At 41.0% G+C, this 6000-nt stretch overlaps 1 long non-coding RNA gene across 1 annotated transcript in view; it reads left to right on the forward strand.

The window, feature by feature from the left end:
• The window catches only part of LOC122802050, a 138266-nt gene extending 132493 nt beyond the window's left edge, over window positions 1-5773 (forward strand). Inside the window, exon 3 of the long non-coding RNA XR_006364862.1 lies at window positions 5461-5773. This is a non-coding gene — a long non-coding RNA (uncharacterized LOC122802050). The remainder of the gene's footprint in view (window positions 1-5460) is intronic.
• The last annotated feature ends 227 nt before the right edge of the window (window positions 5774-6000 follow it).

Raw genomic sequence — 6000 nt, forward strand, 5'->3', positions numbered from 1 at the left:
GTTATATGCATGTTGTACTCAAACCTGAATGTTGCTGCTTCCAGTAAACACATCTCAGTGTAGACATTGTACACACCCCTCCAAATGCTACCACAGGATACATGGGAGTATGTACTTTTTTCTCACTTACACAATTAACTGCCATACAAATGTGGTTATTCCACTGTATTCCTGTGGCTAGTATTTATCCTGGTCTGATACTGAGTGGTGTTTGTAAGGTGCTACTGTAACATTATTCCCTGCTAGGATGGCTGGTTCTCCTTTCACATTCATGTCATGCAATTCCAGAACCACTGCTGCTAAAGACCCACAGAAAAGGATTTGTGTTATACCATTCCTAATTTCATTTCCATTCCCTCATTGTAATCCATGATATATTTACTTCAGAACCAAGTTATTTGTATATCTGCTGTGGCTTAGAGGTAATTCATGCATGCTGTGTTAGTGGTCTGGGGTTCGAGACTGGCAGAGGTTTTTTCTTTTGCTGCTCAGCAGAACAAGGGCCCTGCCATAGAGTGACTAAGGCACTTTTAAGCAGTTGTAAGCGTGTTTGCATGGGTTTGCGCGATGCTTAGCTAAGCACACACATGAGCACACTCGCTTAAACCCGCTTACTACTGCTTAAAAGTGCTTACTCCCGCTAACCCCCCGTGCTAATTTCTTTTAAAGAAAAGAAAATGGGGAGATAGGAAAGTGTTGAAAAATGGGGCACAGAGGGACAGACAGTAGGTAAACAAGCACAGGATGTGCAGGACGGGTGTAGGGAAGGTCCATAGCTGCCCATTTCTTTACCAGCAACAGCTGTGCATATGCAATACATTTGGAGTGAAATTTGAAACCTTCCACCCCTGGGAGAGGGGTGAGGACAACAAAGTATGTTGTACTGTCAATTCTAATTATCAGCTTACATGTCCAATGGACATGTGTGCAAAATGGGCAGCTATGTATGGGGCGTAATTTTTTTGTGTGTACAGATTGCCCTTTTTTTTTTTTCAGGTGAGAGTGGGAAGTGAGGTAGAGGAAGTAGGTATGTCCGGGGAGGTAGGTTGGGAAGGTAAACAGACAAGACAGACAAGATGCATACAGGGGCGATGTATGACACATGGGGTGGGTGAACGCAATTGACAGGGTCGGATGTTTGGAAATCGCAAGCCCATGAGCCCACAGATGGTAAGAGTGGAACTGAGATCCCCACCCATGGGTAGTCACCACTGAACCTTCACAGCCCCGAGGGTGGCTGTGCTGGGGGCTGCGTAGGACAGGCAGGCTCACCCATGAGATGTGCCACTCCCGCCTCGAGATGGCATAGGGGATCAGCGACTGAACGCTGGATCTCCCTACGCACCACAATCCAGACCCTTCGAAGGGTGACAGGTGGCCCTTCTCTGCCCATGCTTGCATGGGGGGACGAGCCCCATCCCTTGCAGCCCTTCCACCCGAAGGTGGCACAGGACCAACGGAGGAGGGGAGCCCAGGCTGAGCACCGGACCTGCTGGTGCCAGGTGCACTCGCCAGCTGAGGAGGGACAGGTGGGTCCGCTGGGACCAGCCTTCCCATACATTCTGTGATTAGGTGTGTTTAATTACAACATAAGCAAAACAGCACTCCAGATTAGTTGTAACAGCATGCAGTAATATTCCCATTAACCCAACACACCAAGGTTACAACAGTTGAACAGCAAGCATAACACATACATATATTGAACCACAATGGATATTCCAACAGCATGCAGAGATGTTTGGTAGCAACATGCCACCATGATTGTGGTGTTTAAACAGGGCACATGCATCAACGTGAATGCAAATATTTATAGAACAATAGGACATATGTCCCAACAAATATTTAAGATTACACATACCCATTGAGGTGTGGAATTGCATGGTTTATGCACATACAGTAGGGTGTAGAAAAAACCTCAGTTAACATCTTATAATTACCTTTTCATCTACACTACATTCCTAGTGACTGCAAGTGTATATCCCCTACATGTATTATTACACTGGCCACCATACATTAGGTTGTGTAATGGCTTTGGCTAGTTCAATATATGCCTGACCTATATCTGACATACTAACTGTCCAGGATGCAGATATTACTGCTACATATTTCTTGATTGCATTTATATTTCTTTATCTACATATCTGGGATGTTTTCACATGACATTTTCACTTCGATTTGTACAGAACCCGGCATTTCTTGACACACGCTCACATTTCTGGGGAAAAATAACATGCTACACATATTGCCAGATTTACTTATTCATGCCAGCCAGTAACTGACTGTTGTGGACTGTATATATGTTTCACAGATACTAGCACTTCCATCACCCACTTTATATGGGACTGCACAACTCTGGGTTGCCAGCACCTTTTCAAACAGTATTGTTTATATAATGCAAGGGTACAACAACATTTCAAACTCTGTGACACAGTCACACTCTGGGTTTTAGACCTTTATTAATAACATTACACAATTTTCCACAGGCTCACTCCTTTATTTGTTTTAACGGTATATATGGCAGACATGTTCAAGACATATTATACCTTTATTAATGGATTAGAACACTCTTTTTTCAGGCTCAATCACTTATTTTATATGACAGTGCCTGCAGAGATGTTATTCCAGACATATGTTACCTTTCTTAATGGGTTACTACACTCTTTTTCTGCCTCTCTGATGTTTTTATCTGACAGTACATGCAGAGGACTTATATAGGCAATTTTATGGCTGTATTATTGGACAACAACACTTTCTTTCATGCTCTCTCCCATATTTTATATAACAATACATGCAGAATAATCACTAACCTGCCTGGTGGCGCAGCCTTAGCAGCCTATCAGCATAGGCTTGCTGATTCGCAGCACGGTCACCTGCAGCTGTAAAGTAAATGAAGGGATATTGAGACATACCTATCCATTATACATACTCCATTATCAATTCTTACATACTGCATTCCATGGCTACATACTCAGTTGTGGGGCATCCTGCATCCCACGGGCCTCCTTTATCCATTGGTTCAGGCAGTCCTGCTTTTGTCTCTTCAGGTCTGCATGGTGGTGACGGACCTGCTTACCAGTCCGAGGAACGCCTGTGGCACTGGTGAGGTCATGAGCTAACTTGTTCCAAGCCTCTGCCTTGTACTCCATCCCTTGGAAATGGCCCTGCAGGAGTTTTGACTCATGATGGTGGACAAGGAGCCAAACTATGTATTTCGACTCCTCGATGCCCCAACGTTGCGCTCGGAAGCATGTTCCCTCTCTGACACCAGACATTCTAACTGCAGATGTGAGCTACAATCAGTTATGGCGTGTATTCCCGCCTGTGCGGCTTAAATATGCCGCATTTCCCGCACTTTTTTTGTGATTGGCCATTTTGTAAAATTCTCGGCTGACTGCAGACCTGCTTAGTAATGGTTAAACTACCATTAGTAAGTATATGAATGTTAACAGTGGCTGTTTCCCCTATGTTGTCATGGCTTAGTGGTTCTGTACTTTGCTTCTGATGCACAGAGTCCTGGGTTCGAACCTTGTCATTCATTTTATTTTCATACTGTCCAGACAGGCTAGGGGGTGTGGCTGCAATTAAGCAACTTTACTCTATGTTGCTCCTCAGTGCCCTACAGTGCCCTGGATTGCGAGGCGCTCACGTCCACGCAAACACATTGCGCTGGATAAAGCACTGTTAAACTGGGGGCAACTTTATTGCACTGGGTAAAGCGCTGTTAAACTGTGGGCAACTCTATTGCACTGGGTAAAGTGCTGTTAAACTGTGGACAACTCTATTGCACTGGGTAAAGCGCTGTTAAACTGTGGGCAACTCTATTGCGCTGGGTGAAGCGCTGCTTAACTGCAGGCAATTTTATATTGGGATCCTTTAAAATATTTATTTTATTCACTGATACATTGGCCATTTCACTGCTTTTTAGTTATGTTTAAACATATATGTTAGGTATTATTCCATATACTGATTTAAAAAAATAAATACTAAAGGGAGTGGTAGGACTCGAACCGTGAATGCCTTTTCTTTGTGCGAACGCTCTACCATTACACTATTGCTATTTGGTGTGATTTGCATAAACATTCCTTCTTATGCTCTTCCATGTCAGAATTGCTAACTGTAGCTAAGCAATGGGCACACCCGCGCACACACATACAAATACGGGCAGCTATTTTGGGAATTTAAAAAAAAATTAATGTTATGCGTTTTACAACTGTGATGGAGGTTTACAATATCAGACAGTGAGGTGTTGTGTGCAGGGACATTTGAGCGGACTCGTTCTTGTTTATTTGTTTTTATTTTCAACACTTGCAGGGGCATGGACATTTAGACTGCTCGGCAGTCGGACACGCCCCCTGCTTTCTTACACTGTCCGTGTAAGACTTACAGTTGAGTCAGCGTGCCCTCATGCATATTCATGGCACGCTGACGTCATACCGTTCAACTGCAGCCTCCGAGTAAGACTTATTAAGTCTTACACAGAGGATTCGTGAATCTGGGGGTATGTCATTTTTGTTATTTGGATCTTATAGGGATTTTCCTGTGGGCCTCTGCTGAAAATGGGCCTGTGCCCAGTCAGATTATCCTGGTAAACAAAAGTCAAATAAATAAATAATAGGAAAACATTTTATAGGTATAAATATAAGATATAGTAGGAGTAAAAATAAACATGCCTAATTACTCATACTTGTACAAGTTAGGACTCATTCTATTAAAACTAGAGTAGAGACACCGCTGCTCACATAGCAACTTTTTTTCTCTGTATAGCATTTGTTTTGATATCCAAATAATTTTTTAAAAATCCAGTCTAACAATGTACAAGTCATGTCTAACTCATCACTGTCCATAACCATTGTGTATGATTAAAAACACCTCACAATTTCATAGATTGCAAATGAAGAAATGCTACATTAATGAATCACAATGTGCAGATAGCTATAAATTTTGAAATCTTTGCATATGAAGTTAACATATCTAATTTTCCAGGAAATAAATCTTTACATCTTTGCTATAATATTCATTGATTGGAAGATTGCTTTTGATGGGCATCTGGCTGCTTTGAGTCTTATTACAATCGTTAATTCAAATATTAAAGCGTCTTAATGTGCCATACAGTTCATCTAATAAGGTGTGCAGGTGGTATTGTGTAAAAGAAGCATCAGTTGAATCCAACTGTTCTATCACCCAGACAAAAATGTACCAACACTTACAGACAACTGGAATCTGCAATCTGTTGTTTAGTTCTGTTTAGCGTTTAACTGCTTTTTGTTTAATTTGTTTATAATTTCAAGTTATTTTTCCCCTAAATGTGTTGTTTTAGAACAAATCCAGTTGTGGGCATTAACTAAGTTGCTGCCAGTGATTATGACTACCTATGAATCTCTTATTATTTATGTGATGAATGATTACTCCAATTGTCTTTCAGATCATTTTATAATCTTTATATCTCTATTCTATTTCCAGGTGCTGTACTTTTAAACGTTAAATGAAAAAACGGCTTATGACATTATGCTTCAGTGATATTTTTTCTTCAGTCATTGAATAAGTTAAGCATCCATCATGGAGAAGCTACACAGTTCTTTTGCTTTATAAAGACCACCTCTTCACCATATCTTCTTTGCTTCCGCATTATTCATTAATAACTGCAACTCTAATGATTAGTGATTGGTAATGCTGCTATGTCTCTGAACTAACATAATTTGATAATGTGACATGAAACTGTCTTTGAATGTTGACTTTTGCTTAATTTACCAGTAAACGTTGATTTTTGCATTTATTCCACTGTGTGGCTTTTTATTGTTTCTGGTTTTACTAAGTTCAATCACAATCAAGCATAACCGAGTGTTTGATGTTAAAAAAATGTAATAAAAGATCAAATATCTGTGCAATATAAGAATAATAAAATCAGCTATCCCTAACACAAAGACACCCAGACTGTTACCATTTGAAATATCAAGTCACACTAGAGTGAGTTCCAAAGTATGCAGTCTGAATAGCCGAAAG

This window comes from Protopterus annectens, chromosome 5.part0 (genome assembly GCF_019279795.1).
Source record: "Protopterus annectens isolate FY-2018-M chromosome 5.part0, PAN1.0, whole genome shotgun sequence".
In the NCBI taxonomy this organism is placed as follows: Eukaryota; Metazoa; Chordata; order Ceratodontiformes; family Protopteridae; genus Protopterus; species Protopterus annectens.